Source organism: Adiantum capillus-veneris, chromosome 29 (assembly GCF_014529385.1).
Source record: "Adiantum capillus-veneris isolate H3 chromosome 29, ASM1452938v2, whole genome shotgun sequence".
NCBI classification, from domain to species: domain Eukaryota; kingdom Viridiplantae; phylum Streptophyta; class Polypodiopsida; order Polypodiales; family Pteridaceae; genus Adiantum; species Adiantum capillus-veneris.
In genome coordinates, this window is record NC_140959.1 from 136,658,741 (window position 1) to 136,678,917 (window position 20,177).

Consider the following 20,177-nt stretch of genomic DNA (forward strand, 5'->3'; position numbering starts at 1 on the left):
CCTTTGTCACCTTCTCTCTCAATGTAATCTGATACCGCATCGATGTACATACGAAATAAAGTAGGGGACAGTGGGCATCCCTTCTTTACTCCAACGGTGGAATGACGACGTCGGAATCCCTTCTGGAGTACGTACATAACCAGTTACTGATCCGTATAAGGCCTTGATCCCCCAAATAATCTCTTTGGGGACCCCTAACTCTTGCATCCTACGCATCAGTCTAGCCCTTGGTACTGTATCAAAAGCTTTCCGAAAATCCACAAAGCAACAATACATCCTTCTCCCGTTTGCTCTTCCTTCCTCAATAATGGCTCTGAGCGTAAGAATATGATCTAAAGTGGAATAACCCCTTCTGAATCTAGCTTGTCCTATTGCCCTTATGCCCTCGTTCTCTGCCCATCTACTCAATTTTTGTTCAAGAATGGATGCGTACAGTCGGGTCAAAGTGTGACCTACCATAATGGTACGGTAGTTCCCGGGTATCAGAGGATCCCCTGACTTGAAAATAGGTACGATAGTAGATAATTTCCAAGATTTAGGGAATCCTTCACACATGACCCGATTAAACAGACGAGCAAGGACTTCTGAAAGTAGATCCCTGGCATGGATCAGATGCTCTGCTACTAAACCCTCATGATCATATGCTCTTCTTGTCTTCATCTTATCAATGGCTTTTTCCACCATTTCCATAGTAAAGAAAGTACTAGTAGCAGGGCATGGCTCTGGCGGATCTGGTAATGGAGGCTGTCCAGATACCATATATAATGATGTTACATATTGACCCCAGATCTCAGGAGAAGTGATCGTCGGATGCGGTAAGTGCTCGCGAAATAATCGCCAGGCCTCATGTGAGTCGTGACTCAAGAAGAGCTGATATAAATCCTTCTCCAGTTTGGCTAAAAATGCCCTTTTCTTGCGACGTACTATACGCCGAAGAGCAATCCGAGACTGCTTATATGTGATGATCCCAAGTGTAAGCTCTTTCTGGACTTGGGTTCTCGTCTCTCTGCATTCCTCATCATACCAACTGTTTTGAGGTGTGTTCCCAGATCCTCTCTTCTGATCAGGTTGAGTATGTGGGTATGCCTCTTGTGCTGCTCCATGTAGTATCTCTGTTAATTGAGAAGTAATCTCCTCTACAGTATATACTGGCTCGGCTGCCCACATCCTATTATAGATCTTTTCCACATAGACTGAATCAGTTTCAGGCGTGAAAGTATATCTTGTGTGTGTCTTCTTCCTTTGTACTTGAGAGGCATTTTATTGGAAGGAGATTGATAAGGTCAATAGAGCATGATCCACTACAATCCCAACCGGCCTGGGTCCCACCATAAAGTCCTTGATACTAGAAATAAAGCTTGGTGAAGTCATGACATAATCCACTGTACTGGCCGCATGCCTGTGGGGAAGCATGTGAATCCCCCAGATAACGGGAAATTCTCTAGACCATTAAGTATGGCCAAACCATGTATAGTTGCCATCTCCATGAGATGTCTCCCATATTCAGTGTGCTTTTTATCTTGTGAGTTTCTAGTAAGCCCTCTCTGTGATAAATCCACTTCTCTGAGCATTTCCTCAGAAGTATCATAGAATACTGCTTGAGAGTTGGCCGTTCTGGCATTAAAGTCTCCTAAGAGAACGATGTCTCCATCTCTAGAGAACTCCCATATGTCATTATTCAATATGGAGAAAGGGGATTGTCCTTTAGGTGAGCAGTAGACTGAGGTACTCGGAGGGAAGTAGCATATAGCGATATATAGAAATCTACCTGTCTCGGCTCTCATTCTCACCCACATATACCTTGCTTGCTCATCTTTCTTGATATCTGTAGTAGTGGTTTCAACTCCTCTTTAAATAAGACTGCTACTCCTCCTGAAGCCCGGCTACCCTGTAGAGATCTCTTGTCTGGTCGACCAGCTGTTTCCCATAAATAACCCTTCACATGTGGCATACGCTGTCCCGGTATCTGGTGTGTCTTTGAGTAGAAAACTATGTCTCTGTCCCTAAAGCTGTCTTCAAAGGCACCTACATCAAGCCTATATGATCCATTACAATTCCACGCCGCTATCCGGAGCGTCGCCGCATACATCTCGCACCGTCATGATGAGCGCTTTTCCAGAACCACTACCTTCCCTCCTCTATAAAAGGCGATTTTCCCCTTTTCTCTTGCTGCCCTGATCTCTGGCATCAACTCTTGCATGTGTGCCACTTGTGCCAATGTAAGGTCATCTCTTAGGAAAATACCGGTTTTCTTAAGAGTTGGCCTCTTCTTTAGAAATTCTTTCCTTATTTCTATATTCGGGAAGCGGAGAATAAGTGCCCTATCCTTTACGTTTCCCTTCTCATCGGTTCCTTTCTTGCCCACTCTCCATGCACTTGTGTGAGTGGGTTCTGTGATGCCCATGCGTTGTATCAGTTCCTTCACTTCTTCATCTACATTCTCTTTGTCTTTGACTCCTGTGACCCGCACATGCAGAGCCCGCGTCTTCCTTTTCTGCTCTTCCTCAATGGTCATATTAATGATGGTTGAGGTAGGTGTGGTCTCGGGCATCTGTGCCTTCCCTTTCTTCGCATCCTCAATCCATTTCTCTGCTTCATCAACCTTTTCTTGTGTCTTAAAAAGACGTTCCGCCCATGAGGACGCCGTTTTCGATTTCTGTTCATCTCCTTCCCGTAGAGAGAGAGAGAGAGAGAGAGAGAGAGAGAGAGAGAGAGAGAGAGAGAGAGAGAGAGAGAGAGAGAGAGAGAGAGAGAGAGAGAGAGAGAGAGAGAGAGAGAGAGAGAGAGAGAGAGAGAGAGAGAGAGAGAGAGAGAGAGAGAGAGAGAGATGAAATGAAATGTTATATTAACGTCTTCAAAAGGCCAAAGTGACCTATGAGACCAGAAAGTTACAATGTGGTGTATCTGATACAAAGTCAGATTAACAAAATAAATTAAACTAGGATAACAAAATATAAATACTTCGGGATCCTAAACTAAGCAGTACAATGTGAAGACAATATGGGAGGGGAGTAGAGATCCATCTTCATCTGCACTGTGGACGATGAAAGAGTATGGCTTGAATCCTTTGCTGTAGCCTCCTTCGAAACTGTGTAGCTCCTCTTCTCCATCGGGGTCGTCTAGATCTCCCTAGCTCCAATGCTCGGTCTATGAGAATGCCAGTAGTGCGGGTAGACCTCTCTACTGTTGGCTGCTCCTCTGTCTGTTCTTCTGGGTGTACAATATCTAGTATAAAGAAATCTGTGATCTGTCTCTGGGGATGTCTCTCTTCAACTCTCCTCAGTAAAGTTTCTCTATGCCTGTGTAACTCAAGTAGATATAGCCCAAGACATCTTTGATCCTCATAACTCATGACCCTAGATAGAGGCCCAAAACCTTCTCTGAATAGACAATGAAAACGGCCTCGTATCTCATAGTACACTGTGCAATGACATATGTAATGTACTTCTGTCTCTGGTTCTAGATGGCATAAGCGGCATATCCTGCTATCTGCTGGTGTCCCTCTGTATCTGCCAATCTCAATCTCTAGCTGATGTGAGGACGTGCGTATCTGGCCAATGGTACAACGCAAACCATGGGAAAGATGCGTGTCCATATAGCTAGGTCGAATCACAAACCATCCCCCGTGTGGTGGAGAAGATGCTCTCTATAGAAAGCCATCTTCGTGCCCAACTCCTGTAACAACTCTATCCATGTCCTCCTCGTGTCGAGCTGGATCAGATCCTGACGAATGAGTCTATTAATCTCTACTCGTGTCAGAGACCTCAAGGGTGCCTATAGAGAGTATTGAAAAGGAGGCAACCTGTCCATGGTGAAACCATGTGTCTGAAACCATGATGCCATCTATGCATACTAGCATGATGTATCCCCATTAAGAGCTAATTGTCTGGAGGACTCTAGAGCCACCCTGGCATATCTGTCTCTGGTAGTATCCCACAGACTGTGTACAAAGGAGACTGATCTGGTAAGCGCCTCAATCTCCATAGGGGGGGCAACTAATTCCGCTCGAATGATATCATGCGGTACGGAAACCTTGGCTCTAATTAGCCGAGAGATCATAGATACCAGGGTACGGAAACCCTGGTATCATGCGGTACGGAAACCTTGGCTCTAATTAGCCGAGAGATCATAGATACCAGGGGCTTCTCCATACCCCTCCAACCATCCTGGCCTATAGAAGGTCCCCAAACCTGCACCCCATATAACAAAGTAGAGGCAACCAAAGTATCAAAGAGCCATAACTTTGTCCTAGGTTCCTGGAACTGAACGTGCGAACACATCCTCTCCATTTCTCCCAGAGCCGCACCAGCTCTAGTTAGTCTAGTCTCTGCTGCTCTTCTCAAAGAAAATCTCGGCCCAGTAAAGACTACCCCCAGGTAGGTGTATGCATCTGTATACTCCACAATCTCCTGACCATATTTGAAAGTAGGTACTGATCTCCTTACCATTGCGGTGTGGTGTTAAACACCATAACCTTGGTTTTACCTAGGTTTACACACAGTCCATGTCCTCTGCAAAACTGCGTAGTGCATCCAAATGTCGTTGCATACCTTCTGGCGAGTCAGATATCAACACAATATCATCAGCATATAGCAACAATGGGATCCACGTCCCTGCCAGCTGGGCACCCCTGTCACCCTCTCTGTCAATGTAATCGGACACCTCATCAACATACATACCAAATAGAGTAGGAGACAATGGGCAGCCCTGTTTCACTCCAATAGTAGAGTGAACTAAATCAAATACTCCTTCTGGAGTGCGTACATGTCCCACCACTGATCTGTACAAAGCCATAATCCCCCAAATCACCTCTATGGGCACCCCCATCCCCTGCAGTCTACGCATCAATCGAGCTCTTGGTACCATGTCAAATGCTTTGCGAAAATTCACAAAGCTACAATAGATCCGTCTCCTATGTGCTCTGCCCTCCTCAATGATGGCCCTGAGTGTTAGAATATGATCAAGGGTGGAGAAACCCCTCCTGAAGCCGGCCTGACCCTTTGCTCGTACATCCTTGCCCTCTGCCCAATTACTCAAGTGTTGCTCCAGAATAGATGCATACAACCGTGCCAATGTGTGTCCAACCATAATAGTGCGGTAGTTCCCAGGCTCTGTAGGGTCACCAGCCTTGAAGATGGGCACAATATTAGACAACCTCCAAGTCTCAGGTAATCCTCACGCATGGCACGATTGAACAACACTGCGAGAACCTCCATCAGCATATCCCTGGCATGTATAAAGTGCTCCGCTACTAGACCGTCATGATCATATGCCTTCCTGGTCCTGATCCTGTCGATGGCCCTTTGTACCATCTCAGGTGTAAAGAAAGTGCTCGTAGCTGGGCAAGGCTTGGTAGGGTCTGGAAGGGGTTCCTGTCCAAGAACCGTATATAATGATGTCGCATATTGGCCCCACACATCAGGTGAAGTAATCACTGGTGGAGGGGAGTGCTCATGGAAGAGTCGCCATGCCTCTCCTGAGTCCCTACTCAACAACATCTGATAGAAGTCTCGCTCCATCTGAGCCAGGTAAGCTCGGTTCTTCCGTCGCACAAGGCATCGAAAAGCAATCCGAGTCTGTCTGTAAGTGATGACTCCTAAAAGAAGATCCCTTTGAAGCTGGGCTCTCATCTCTGTGCACTCCTCATCATACCAACTATTCTGGGGCATGCTCCCATAATGTCGTCTCTTGCCCGACTGAGTGTGTGGGTATGCCACTGATGCAGCCCCATCTAGTGTCTCAGTCAGTAGAGTGGTGCACTCCTCCACTGAGAGGCTTGTACCATTTGTGCCTGCTGTGCCTTCCAATAGACGGTCCCTGATCTCCTCTGTATAAACGAAATCAGTTTGTGGTGTAAATGTATAGCGGGTGTGTGACCTGCCTCCTGATGTCTGGGTTGTACTATAATGAGAGAGAGAGAGAGAGAGAGAGAGAGAGAGAGAGAGAGAGAGAGAGAGAGAGAGAGAGAGAGAGAGAGAGAGAGAGAGAGAGAGAGAGAGAGAGAGAGATATGAAATGAAATGTTATATTAACGTCTTCAAAAGGTCAAAGTGACCTATGAGACCAGAAAGTTACAAGGTGGTGGATCTGATACAAAGTCAGAGTAACAAAATAACAACAATACAAAACAAAGATATATACTATGGGATCCTAGACTGGTCGATGTGAACTAAGCAAAAATGGGCGGCTTGCTGGGATAGCTGAATCACAGGAGATCTAGCATCGGTCGTTGGCAAATCTCATCAATCTCCTCCTTGGTTAGTAGTCTGACCGGGCGTCGTGCATGCCTGGCCAGAGTGCTCCGAATCTTCTGACGTAGCCTCCGTCGATGCTGTGTAGTCCTCCGCAGTCGTGGGCGCCTGAATTTCCCCAGTTCAGTTGCTTGGTCGATCAGTGTGCCTCTGGTGTGAGACGAGAGGGAGCTTTGCTGTGGGAGTGGCTCCTGTGGCTGTCCCGTGTCTGCTCTGAAGAAGTATGTGATCCGTCTTTGAGACTGGCTAGCCTCGCCACTCATCAGGCTATCTCTGTGTCTGCGCAGCTGGAGCAAGAACAAACCCAGGTATCTCTGATCCTCGTATCCCATGACTCTTGAGTGGTCCAAAACCCTCTCTGAACAAGCAATGGAAGCGGCCTCGTATCTTGTAGTAGACGGGGGGCAGCGGCATGTGTAGTGCAACTCTGTCTCAGGCTCCATGTCACAGCTACCACGCCCGCTGCTAGTGTGGATGCACACGTGCGCTTAGTGGCTCTTTTTCGGACGGCGATCAAGCATGAGGAAGCTGAAGGATAAAGCCTACCCCCTAGAGGATGCCATTCAAAAGTGCAAAGAGGAAATGACGGAGACCATTACCAAGATGAACCGCAATCTCTTGGGCACAATAAAAATGCTCAAAGGACGCGTGCTGATCCAAGAGAGCAAGATAAATACACTGGAAGATCGAGTGACGACTTAGGATGAAGAGATTGCGTCACTCAAGAAAGATCTCGGCGAAGCACGATCAAGAAACACACTGGAAGAGGGCGAACTGCAACCCTCAGTAATCGAAGAAATCAACACGATCAAGGAGCAAGTGTGGGCCATCAAAGAGGGAGAAGAGCAACAGAAAGAGATGACGACTTCTTGGGTGGATGTTCTTACCAAAACTCAACAGAAGGCGGATGAAGCCGAGAAATGGATCAAGGTGGCCAAGAAAGGAAAAGGCAAGGGGATAACGTCCACATCCACATCCACTATCATTAATCAGACACTAGAGGAGGAGCAAAGAAGACGGGTGCGCGCTCTACATGTGAGAATTTGCGGTCTTAAAGACAAAGGCAATGTGGACGAAGAGATAAAAGAACTCATGGCCTTGATGGGGGTTCATGAGCCGACGCACACAAGAGCTTGGAGAGTGGGCAACATAAAGGAAAATGGAAGCAGTGGGGAAACTTCAAAAGAAAGAGCACTCATCCTCCGTTTTCCCTCCATGGAAGCGAAGAAGTCCTTGAAGAAAAGACCAACTCTTAAAGAGACGGGCATCTTTCTCGGGGATGATCTCACCCTCTCGCAGATCGCTCATATGCAGGAAGTAATGCAGGAGATTAGAGCGGCAAGGGGAAAAGGCAAGATTGCCTTTTACCGAGATGGAAGAGTGGTAATACTAGAGCCATACTCCACATGACGGCGCGAGACTTATGGGACCACACTCAAAGTGGCTGCCTGGAACTGTAATGGATCTATGCGTCTTGATGTGGGTGCTTTTGAGGATAGCTTTATTGGAAGAGACATCATCTTTTACTCTGAGACACACGAGGCCCCTGGGCAATCCATGCCTCACATTAATGGATACAGGTGGAAGACAGCTTACAGACAGGAGACATGCTCAGAGCACAGAGGACGGGGCTCAGGGGGAGTGGCAGTGTTATTTAGAGAGGATCTACAGCCATTGATACATATAGCCTGTAGGGATGAGCAGGCTAGGTACATGTGGGTGAGATTGAAAGCAGAGACAGGTAGATATCTCTACATTGCTATTTGCTACTTTCCCCCGAGTACATCAGTCTATGCATCACCAAGAGGACCGTCCCCTTTTTCTATTTTGGATGATGACATATGGGAGTTCTCTAGAGATGTGACATTATCATTCTAGGGGACTTCAATGCTAGGACTGCCCTTCACTAGACAGTGTTTTATGATACTTCAGAGGAGATGCTGAGAGAGCTAGATGTTGTAGAGACGGGCCTGTCCAGACTATCACACGATGTGGAATATACTGAGTATGGGTGACACCTAATAGACATGGGCACCGCACATGGATTGGCCATCTTGAATGGCCTATAGAGATTTCCTGCATGCGGGAGGTTTTACATGCTTCCCATACAGACATGGAGCCAGCACAGTGGACTATGTCATGGCACAGCCGAATCTCATCTCTAGTATCCAGGATCTCACAGTTGGGCCCAGACTAGTCGGAGTGGCAGTGAATCATGCTCTTGTGTCGATGACCATCTCCTTCCAAATCAGTGCAGCACACAGGCCACGGGTAGCAGCCCCTACTCGCTACACCTTCACACGGGAGACGGATTCTGTATACATAGACGGGATCTACAGACGACTATGCACTGAGGACCCGGGGCGACCTCTGGAGGAGCTAACTACTATACTGACACTGACATTACATGATGCAGCAGCGCGCGCACACACACACACACACACACACACACACACACACACACACACACACACACACACACACACAGAGAGAGAGAGAGAGAGAGAGAGAGAGAGAGAGAGAGAGAGAGAGAGAGAGAGAGAGAGAGAGAGAGAGAGAGAGAGAGAGAGAGAGAGAGAGAGAGAAATGAAATGAAATGAAGTGTTATATTAACGTCTTCAAAAGGCCAGAATGACCTATGAGACCAAACTGATACAAAAGTGGTGAATGTGTTACAATGTCTGGGTACCTTAGTACTACCTTAGTACTAAAGTACTAAGTGTGAAAAGTGTGAAAATAAATGTGAATGTGAAAAACTAAATACAAAGTATTAAATAAACTTCTTAGGAGCATTCTGGGTGTTTGGCTAGGATGCTTCTAATCCTTTGTTGTAGTCTCCTCCGGTGAAGTGTGCTTCTGCATCTTGGTCGTGGTCATCTCGATTTCCTAAGCTCAATCGCCCTATCAATGAGGGTGCCTTTGGTATGAATGTGGGTACTCCTGTGTGCTGGCTGCTGGCCTCTTGCTTCTCCTTCCACTCCTGCTTCTCTCGATCCGAAGAAATCTGATCTGCCTCTAAGGCTGTAGTGCTCTTTGTCTTCTCATTAGATTATCCCTGTGCCGATGTAGTTCCAGTAGGTGCAAGCCTAAGCATCTTTGATCTTGGTATTGCATGACTCTATCTAGAGGTCCAAAGCCTTCTTTAAATAGGCAATGGAAACGCCCACGTATCTCATAGTATACGGTGCAATGGCATATGTAGTGTAATTCTGTCTCCGGCTCCATTCCGCATAACTTGCAATTTCTGCTCTCAGGTGGGATTCCCCTAAATCTGCCAAATTCAATTTCCAGCTGGTGTGAGGATGTACGAATCTGACCAATACCACATCTCAAACCATGAGATAGGTGGGTATCCATGTAGCTCGGGCGAATCACAAATCCATCTTCAGATAGATGTAGGAAGTTTTCTTTGTAGTCGGCCATCTTCGTGCCCAATTCTTGTGTAGGGTCTACCCATGTCCTCTTAGTATCCAACTGTATAAGATCCCGACGAATGATTTTATTAATCTCCGTTCGTGTAATTGCCAGTGATGGAACCTCAAGAGAGTATTGGAAGGGGGGTAATCTTTCCATACTGAACCCATGTCTCTGAAACCATGAGGACAGTTGCGCATACGAGAGAGAGAGAGAGAGAGAGAGAGAGAGAGAGAGAGAGAGAGAGAGAGAGAGAGAGAGAGAGAGAGAGAGAGAGAGAGAAATGAAATGTTATATTAACGCCTTCAGAAGGCCAGAATGACCTTTGAGACCAGAGTAACAATGTGGTGGATCTGATACTAAGTCAGTAACAAAAATGACAGAATAAAATGTTATGGAATCTGAAACAGCTAGGTGTGATCTAAGCAGATAGGTGGGATAGCTAAATCACAGATCACAAAAGATCCAGCATCGGTCGCTGGTGGAGAGAGAGAGAGCTGAAACGAAATCGAAAGTTGCTCCCGGTAGCAATGTATCTATGATCATTGAATTTGTTTCAAAATCAAAAACAAAATCAAAGTGTTGGAGTTGTGGCTCATCCACCTCATGTTGTAAGTGATTGGCTCATTGCTGTGAGGTCTCCTTTGCGCAGGATTTTGAAAATTCGAAAATTCGGAAAATCTAGAAAATTCGAGACTGAAAATTCCTCCTGGATTTTTGAATTCTGCCGGGGTGTATGTACCTGCGGGCTGAAAGGGGTCCCATGGTTTGTTCTAGTACTCTCTAGGGTGGGATTCTGCCACTCCGTATCGCGTGTACTCTCTTTCTTTCAGTTCAGTTGTTGTTATTAAAGTGCTAAAAGTCTGTTTAGTTTGTTTTTTCCTATTGGCACATGGTGCCATCCCGGTAACAGATTATAGAGACTAGAGACAAAGAAAGAAGATTTCTAGAACAAGGACGAGAAAATCTAAATAATTGAGAGAAAATTACACTGTACTTAGCTAAAAGAGAAATGTTCGAAGAAATGTGAGGCATAGGGATGATATTTAGATTGGCATATTGTGGTTGAAGGCGCTTATCATAGATATCTACCTCTAATCATAAGGGGGTCTGAAAAATCTTAAGGTCTAAAAAGGCACAACAATCACTATTCGTGGTACAATTAAGTTCACAAAACTCCTTAGAATAAACTCCTCCACCTACAGATTTTGAATTCAAGTACATAAAATTTTGAAAAGAAGGAATGTCAGGAACAAAAAGATCATCTACGAAGTGTCTTACAATGCATAAATATTGGGCAAGTGTTAGCAAGGAAGAGACGTTCCATAAAATCAAACTTATAAGTAAAAAGATAGAAATTAGCAAGAAAAACAACACAAGGGGGTGAGGGTGGAGGAGGGGGAGGCAGAACGGAGGAGTCTGAAGATGGGAGGGGGGGGGGGGGGGAGACGGTGGAAGTGGTTAAGCTAAGGTGGAGGCAGCCTCCTCAGGGGGCTCCTGTTGGAGGGGGTCGAAGCGGTTCCTTGTTGGAACACACTGCTACTGGGCTGCAGGAGGTCGGCCACCAAGGGGGGCAGTGTAGCGAGCCCATCCTTGTCGATGGCGGTCGGGCACCTGTTGCCAACCGTCAACTGTCTAATCGCTGGCGTCTATCGAAGTATTAACGTGTGTCGTGGGTACTTGTCTGTTGGGCATGCTCAACCTTAGGAGGCTGCGCATGTGTTATGGGTCGAGATCTCCTGCGAGGACAGGCCTTTGCTAAGTGGCCCATCAACCTACAAGTAAAACACTGGTTCGAGAGTCTTGAATACTCCACCCTTTGGCGTAACCAACCCCCACTCACCCTAGGTAGAAGGATCATCTTCGGGAGAGTGGGTGTGTCACGAACTAGAATGCGAACTGAAGGCACACCGGCAGCCTTGGTTGCAACTGAAGTTGTCGTACGTGGAGCCTCTAGAACTGTCCCGATCTCGGAACCAATCCTAAAAAGAAGCAGTAGGTACTCCCTCTGTAGGCCAGGGAAGGAGATCGAAATAGGCAAGTCTGCCTCCTCGACAAGAAAATCCGATGCTGGTTCGAAGCCATGTCGCCACTGTCGGAAATGGGCTCTGACCGCTCGAATGGTCAATTGGCTCATCGAGATGACCTTGGCAGCCATCTTGGGAGTCTCAAACTCTATCTGATAGTATCCTCGCTTGAGAAGTTGGATGTCAATGATCGTCCCCACCTTTGCTAAAAGGCAGAGGTGGGGGCCTGGAGGAGGTCACACACCTCCCCTTTGCTGGGTCTGGTACCGAGAATCTTGTAGATGACAGAGGTGGCCTGAAGGCGAGCCACCTCTGCCTCTAAGCTCTCTTGCTCTATTGGCGATAGAGCAAGTCGGATGGTGGGTTCCGCGGGGTCGGGCAAGGGGGCTTCCGTCGAGTCCCTTTGAGGCAGAGGAGAATCCTCCGTCCGTGTCTGCTGCTACAATGTCGAAGGAGAAGGGGATGAAGGCGAGACCAGAGATCGCAGGCGAAGTGAATGGCGACGCCCTTGCCTTGAGTAAACAAGAGCCAGGGATGGAGGAGGTGAGCTTTGTGGGGTGTGGGGGGGTGGGTGCGTGTGCAGGAAAAGCGAGGGCGAGCGGGTGTGGCTGCAGGGGCAGCGGCGGCAATGGCGGGCAGATGCAGCGCGGTGGGGGGCTGGGGCAGTGCGTTGGGAAGCCCGCAGCGCCATCTGTGGTAACTTGCTTCTTCTAGGCTTATCTTGGATTCATCTAGATATATCTCAAAACTCTATCTAGAGGCCTAAAACCCTCTCTAAAGAGGCAATGAAAACGGTCATGTATCCATAGAATATTGTACATAGAGAAAAGAGAGATGGCATTGCATGTCAGGTCCCAACCACCCTCAAGGGCCCCCTTGCTCTCTTGCTAGAGCAAGTACTTGCTTTAAATTACTTGTACAAATGCAGATACAGTGGCTAAATTCTGAATACTGATGCTGAATGCTTCATGCAAAAACGCTAGGCTGGATCTGTTGCTGAGGATGATGATGCTAACATGCAATGGCTGATCTGATGCTGAGGAACTGCAAAGCGCTAGGGTGAAGGCGGATGGTTGAAAATGCTGGTACCTCATGGCTGAAAACACTGGTGCTTGCTGGTACTGGGTACTGGTGTATTGAATGCCTATGCAAGGGGTACTGGGTTTGGTCATCTTCTGATGGTCAAGCGAGAGGCAAGGCTCTACTATATTGGAGGGGTTTGACCAGTATCTAGCAACCCACAAGTCCACTTAAAAGAGTCATTTATTTATCAATAAATGACTTTAGAGAATGTTCATATTCTTGTATGCTTAAGTGATTTTATTACTATACTGTGCAAATGAGGATATGAGGCTCACAAATTTGCCAAGCTAGATCCCTAAGCTTTCCGTGCTAGTAGCAGTAGTTTGTCCAATGGCTCAAGTGCAATAGGCACGTGACATTTGCCCAGGCATCTCATCCTTGTTAGAACTCTCGATGCATTAGGTTCACCATCCATCTTGTTAAACTGGAAATTTGGATGCACTAGAATTTGAAATCTTCAGCATTAATGCTTCCTTCAACGTAATCGACCCTTCGTTGGACCCTGAAGAAAGGACCGTTATCCTCCTTGGTGGGGAGGCTCGCGGGAAGCGGATGCCCTTCTGGGTATGGCGTGATCCGCACTCGAGGGATGGAATCGTAGGGCACGTGCCTGTGGCGAAGTTCCTCGGTGAAGTTGTACCCCGGTATTTGGGTGCTTTGCATAGACGGATGGGGAGATAATGCTCCCCTTCCTATGTCGTTATTTTGAATCCGATCCCTTTCGGGGGAAATGACATAATTCTCCCCAAGCGAAGCCAGATGAGCTACAAGAGCGCCCAAGTGCCATTCCCCCCCGGGGGGGGGGGGGTCAACTTCACCTAAAAGGGGTTGGGAGGTGCAAAAGGGAGACATCACCAGCCTGAGCGGACGCTACCTGTGAGCCGACGCCCTTCCAAGCGGGTATGGCATTTCCTAGGGGAAAACCGTCGGGTTTCAAAGGCAGTTTAGTGAGGTGAGCGATAAGTTACCTAGAGGAGGCAACTCCAAAGGGAAGACCGAAGCAAGTCCGGCAGTACCTGGGCCCCTGAACAGAGGTACTTGGTCGCTGTCACGCCCAAATCCAAGTGGCGAAGTGGGTCTCTCAAGGGATTAGTCATGGCCCTAAGAGTGTCGATAATTCTGAACTCTCGTAGTCCAGAGGAAACTAGTGACAAAAGCGTCTGCCTTCAGTTTCTGGGTGCATAGTCCGGGTCGTTCTTCTTGTATACTTTTTTGGTGTATGAGGGGAGCGGCCGTGCGTGCCCTACCCCACTCCGAAAACAAAACAAAACAAGAAGTAATGCTTCACAGATGTGGCATGCTCACTGAGAGGAACGGACTAACAAAGTGATGTTCATAGTCTATATACCAAGCATCTTGTCTTTTATAAAATGAAGAACTTTTAAAAATAGCACTTCCCCTATGAAGCCGCTTGATGTGGAAGTCTAGGTTCCTTTTGATCGAGCATCAAGTCTGGAACCATGTGATTTTACATATCCACGTCTTTGCCATGAGCCATGTTGACGTGATACTCATGGTCATTGTCCTGCATCGTAGCAGGTGCAAATCCTGTACCAATTGTGTGCCCACAAACTTGTGTGAGCTTTCATCATCAAGGAAAAATAGCTGCATTGTGACCATTGATCTTTTATGAATCGCACAAAGGATTGTGCTTATTGAACACTTCAGTACTAAATTTACAATCAATGCATGGATTGTGTGCTAAATGATGGATTTCAGCTTGAATGAATTTGAGGTACTTGAAATTTGGTGAACCAAAGATCAAGATATGCATTTCATTGGTGCAACTAGTAGTTAACTACCAGCTCTGTACACTTGTCTCCTCATAGGAGAGGTTGGTGATCTGATGTGGAATAGTGGCAGGCCGTGCCTTGAGGACAATGGGCTGTTGGAGATGATAGAGGGGGTGGAACAATTAGAAAAATATAGAAAAGTGATAGTTGTGGACCTTTTTTGGCCCCTTTTTTTGGCTCTCTTGCCTAGGGGGGAACCCCACAATGTAGACACTCTTTTGCTAATAGGCCAAATCCTCCTCAAACATCGTACATCTGCAAGAATAATGTGCCTCTGTCTCTGGCTCCCACAGAAACACATAGAACCCGGTTGGGGTCGGGACTGCAAATGCTAGGGGTTGTGCAAGAGACGGCATCTAAATTTTTTTATATCGAGCTTTACATAACCACATGAAAAGAGTTTGAGAGGGAGATTGCACAGATAGTAGGGAGAGGGAGCTCCAAGGTTGAGCACTCATGTGTGGAGCATGTGTCAAGGGGGTTGGAGTCCTTTTTCTTGGGACTATAGAGGCAACCTTTCAGCCAAAGAATAACTCACTATCTTAGAACTGACATGCACACAAGATGCGTACCCACTGATGCATTTTGATTAATGTTTCCAGGGTATTAATTTGTAACAGCTTAGGCGAAAGGTGTATTATATTTCAAATATTGTTACTGTAAAGTGATGAAACCTAACCTCATCTTGTCATTAGGTTGCATCTGGCCGTTTCGGTGTTACGCCAACTTTTCTTGTTAATGCTGATCAACTGGAGATAAAGATAGCTCAAGGGGCTAAGCCCGGGGAAGGTGGCCAACTTCCTGGCAAGAAAGTTAGTGCATACATTGCAAAAACTGAGAAGTTCGAAGCCCGGTGTACCTTTAATATCTCCTCCACCACATCATGACATATATTCGATTGAGGATTTAGCACAGCTAATCTTCGATTTGCATCAGGTACAGAGTCAACTATTACTCTGGTTTCTGTTGATCATAAGGAAACATTTTTGTTGATTGGTGCTATTTGCATAGGTCAACCCAAATGCAAAAGTCTCTGTGAAGTTAGTTGCTGAAGCTGGAATTGGGACAGTTGCATCTGGTGTTGCCAAAGGCAATGCTGATATTATACAGGTATTGATCTCGTTTGCTCTCTTTTTGAGCTTATCAGGTAGGTTTACTTGCAATTCTCCATTGAGACCAGGAAAGACAGCATGGTATAACAAATATTTGGGCTTGTTTTCTTGAGCTCTTGTTTCTTCATTTCTTATGCCTATTTTACTGATAGATTTCTGGCCATGATGGCGGTACTGGTGCGAGCCCTGTTAGCTCAATTAAGCATGCTGGTGGTCCTGGGAACTAGGTCTAACTGAAACACATCAGGTAACAATTTTGACAGAAGATGGAATGACAAGATTACCTCAAGTTTGTCATTTAATTGTTATTTTCTTTGCAGACATTGATCAATAATGGATTGCGAGAAAGGGTTGTTTTAAGAGTGGATGGCGGGTTCAAAAGTGGGATTGATGTGATAATGGCAGCAGCTATGGGAGCTGATGAGTACGGTTTTGGCTCAGTTGCTATGATAGCAACTGGATGTGTGATGGCACGCATTTGTCACACAAACAATTGTCCTGTTGGTGTGGCAAGTCAAGTAAGTAAAATTAGTTTTTCTTGAGCTCCTTCTGTGAAGTATATACTTAACTATGGTTTAATTGATCAATTTGCAGAGGGAGGAACTTCGGGCCAGATTTCCTGGTGTGCCTGGGGATCTCGTCAATTATTTTCTGTATGTTGCAGAAGAGGTATGCGTTTTTCTTGCTGTTTGTCTACGTTTTCTGTCAATCAGTGAGGATTTCTTCATTGATCTCTTATGAGCTGTCACCACCAATAGTTGTTTCCTCCAAATCTTTGGTGAACTGCCAGAACACACAGCCTGTGTTGTCTGCATCAAGCATTGAATAAATTTGTCTATATTCTACTTTGTATGATATGCAGCCAATGGAGATCTCTCCTATCTATGATGCTGCTAACTACAAGACTTATCCATTACTTTCCTTGTTGTTTATTGCGATTTGAAGCATACTTTTGTCTGTTTTTTTCTGGTTGTTTTTGTTTTGTTATTAGTTAGAGGAGAGGACCTTTTTAAACTGAGAGGTCCATCCCCTCACCTTTCTCCCTCACCCGTATCGAACCTTTAGCCTCTCAATCAATTCATTTCTCCCTCATGCCGCTCAAATCAATTGTTGCCTTAGGCTTCTCCATTGTGTTAGTGGCGGACTTCAATGCAAGCAGCACTTTTTGTCAGGTTGCCCTTTTTGATACATCAGCGGAACAATTTTGTGAGTATGACCTTGTAGATCTTGGCATAGACCGAGTGAAGTAGATCACAAAGTATGGTATCTCTCTCCTAGGATGGAAGCTTTTAGCCCAGCTTGACTGTAAGCTATACTAGCTACTGTTGAGTCGGGATCCAGAGCGGCATGGAGACTCTTTCAAGAGCAGCGAGCACCTACGGTCAAAGTGACAGTGGAAAAAGGTGAGCTAATAGAGAAAAGAGAGCTTGGAGAGAGCTTTGGCTATGGAATTCTTCTTCTTCTTCTTCATGCAACTTGTGTCGCCCCGCTTCCCCCAGTTGGGTAGCTATAACTCCTTAGGATCAAGAGATGGGAGATTGTGCTTGAATTGGCTCTTACTGCCTCCTTAATTTGCTCATCTTCTATATTAATTGCTACTAGCTCTTCATCTTCCTCTGTCTCAAGAATGATCTCCAACTTCAAGCACTGACCATTGTGACATGTGCAGAGATGGATCTTCTAGACTATTGGATGTATGTTAAGTGGTGAGCCACTTTGATCTGAGGTAGTTTGCAACACAGATTTTTAGTCGTGGCGTCTGGTGCAGTACCTGCTGTCACTACTCTGTAAAGCAAATAAATTGTATTCTGAGTAAAAGCCTTAAGGTCATGTCTTTTTAGCATAATCATAGGCTACTGAGGCTGACAGTGTTCTGCCTAATCGCTGCAGCGTTGTCTCTAGAAAACTAACTGGGGCGGGGATGTTGAATCTAGTATTTCAGAGTCTTCCACATAGAGGTCAGTGGGGCCTGGATGTGATGACTAGATGGATAGATCTAGGACAAGTCTGCTGCAAAATGTGAAGTCTAGTGCGGACCAAGATGAGAATGTGAATATGGAATGTGATATGAAATCTAGTGTGGATTATGATTTGCATGCACAGCACGACCTATGCGATTGTTAATCGTTGTCCAAAATGCAGTGGGGATGCTCATTGGTATGCTTGCATCGAGTCAGTGTCCACTGAATAGTTGTGCCATGTGGCTCTTGAGTAGCTGTGCTTTTCAGGCGTAATCGAGGTGATTACCTTTCTTTTAAGGGAAGAGGAGGCATGTCACAAAACGATGACCTGCAACGACTAGTCGACCGGAGGACCGGAGAAAAGCAGACCAAAGGCAGAACTAGGAAGCCCAAGTCAAAGTGCAGCAGCAGGATTTATGAGGAACAGGGTTAATTGGACTCTGCAGGTGATTGCTTTAAATAGGTTTTGCAGCTCCAGCCCACACCACCAGATAGTCTGGTCAGCGAAGCCACAATTCAAGAATTGGCGCAGATACGGACAATGCTGATGTGGTTGCAGCTGTTTTACCGTCTTGTTAGGTGACTTGCTGGTCTCACAATGCTCACTGTCAAAAAGAAGAATCCATTTAGAGCTCTAGCTGCCACCATAGCTTCCTTCCCCTAAGTCCTCAGCATGATAAGAGGGCAGCTTACCCATTCCAAGAGCTCTTTGCCAATGTGACTGTGCTTTTGCATGAATCCCGCTACTTGATTGATCAAGTGAGGAGACTACAATGGCGCTTTGTGGATTTCCGCAAAGCTTTGGACACAGTCCCACAAGACAAACTCTTCTAGTGCCTCCACATCCTCGGCATGCCATGAGAGATGATATGGGGCATGTACATGATCTATGAGTGGGTTACCAGCTGATTACCGTGTCCAAGCGGCACATGCGAGCCCATTGCTAGCAGTGTAGCACCGTCGATGTGAAACAAGGGGCCCAATCTTTATAGTGAGTAGGATTCTTTAGCCAGCTCTGGGCTTATCCTGGATTCATCTAGGTATATAGCTCCTCTAGGAGCAGCGTCGATGTGCCTTTCTTCACGCATGGGCGAGATGGTCAGTCCTTTTCAGTTGGGATCATGGCTACATCACATGGCATTCATAATGCACACCCTACCCCTAGTGAGGTATTTTACACTCATCGTAAGACCACCTTGATGTTTACATAGCCTATACCTTGTTACCTTGCCTTTGTACTTCCTCTCTGGAAGATAGGCCATTGAGCATCTTTAGAGGTCTCTTATGAACATAGAAAACCCCCCCTCTCTTTAAAAAAGGGAAAAAACGGTGCCTACTCTCTCGGACAGTGTTTGGCCTTTTATTAATGAGATCATACAGTTTGCCCTTCGCATTGGGCTGAGGTTGTCGACTCTAGTGCGTAGTTGGTAGTTACTCTTCCAACACTATTTGGCCTTTATATTGATGAGGTCGTACAATATGCCCTTCGCCCTGGGTTGAGGTCGTGGATTCATGTGTATTTGGGTCTTGAGAGCCACTTCCATGGGCACCAAGGTCGTCTCTCCATGGCAAGCGCAGCCGGGGATGTAACAAACTTGGACACCCCAAGTCAAGATTCTACCGCGACACAACAGAAATTCACTTCAAAACAGTTCACAAAGATGACATGGCCTGGCATAGTTCCGTGCCAAGAGGTATTGGCCCCAAAGATTGGTGCCTTTTTTGGTATTTCTTTTTATATTAATCAGTGTTCAAAGTACAAGAGTCGACATGCGCCCACTCTCAGACTCTGCGTCTAGATGCTCTGAGTAATGAGTGCCCAACCAACTTATTTATTGGTACAAGGGGTGCCCAAAAGCAAAGCCCCAAAATCTTTTAAAAAGCAATGTTCCCAAAAGCAATTGGTCTTCCAAAAGCTTCAAGCTTAAAAGCAATAATCCCCAAAAGCAACTGGCTCTAAAAACTGCCAAAAAGCAGCCAGTGCAATTCACGGAAATACTTACAATTCTACCACGTCAGCAGCTGTCAGCGCGTTCCATTGAATTGTCCGTACAGTCAGCCACGTCATCACTTTTGTCCGGTCACAGATGGTCATGCCACGTCATCAATTTGTCACAAGGGACATACTCACCAGAGGGTTTGTAACCTTGGCGATGCCAAGGCGTTGATATCATTAGGCACTTTAGGAGTCTTGTAGAAAGGCATTACTTATTGACAAACTAGTTGCACTTGCTATGATGCATGCACACCGGTTAAGAGCACCTTGGCAATTGGACTCACAAACTAGGCAAACACAGAATGAGAGACCACAGATTCTGATGCTTTTGCATATCACCGGCCACCAACCCTCACTTTCTTATAATGTAATTGAAATGTTTGTTGTGCCACCCATATTGATGGAGGTCCTTTTCAAGAGATGTTTGCCTTATTTAGAGGATGAGAGAGATACACACGGGTGGAAAGCTTCGAGATAGCTAGCAAAAGCAGCAGAGAGTAGACCATGGTATGCAAAGGTCACGCCAAGGCTTAGTGCACGT

General features: G+C 46.2%; 2 pseudogenes; both read left to right on the top strand.

Annotated features, from left to right (window-relative positions):
- Positions 1–12,449, top strand: part of LOC147419963 (uncharacterized) — an 18,289-nt pseudogene extending 5,840 nt beyond the window's left edge.
- LOC147419962 (ferredoxin-dependent glutamate synthase 1, chloroplastic/mitochondrial-like) overlaps positions 1–16,420 on the top strand; it is a 39,363-nt pseudogene extending 22,943 nt beyond the window's left edge.
- The last annotated feature ends 3,757 nt before the right edge of the window (positions 16,421–20,177 follow it).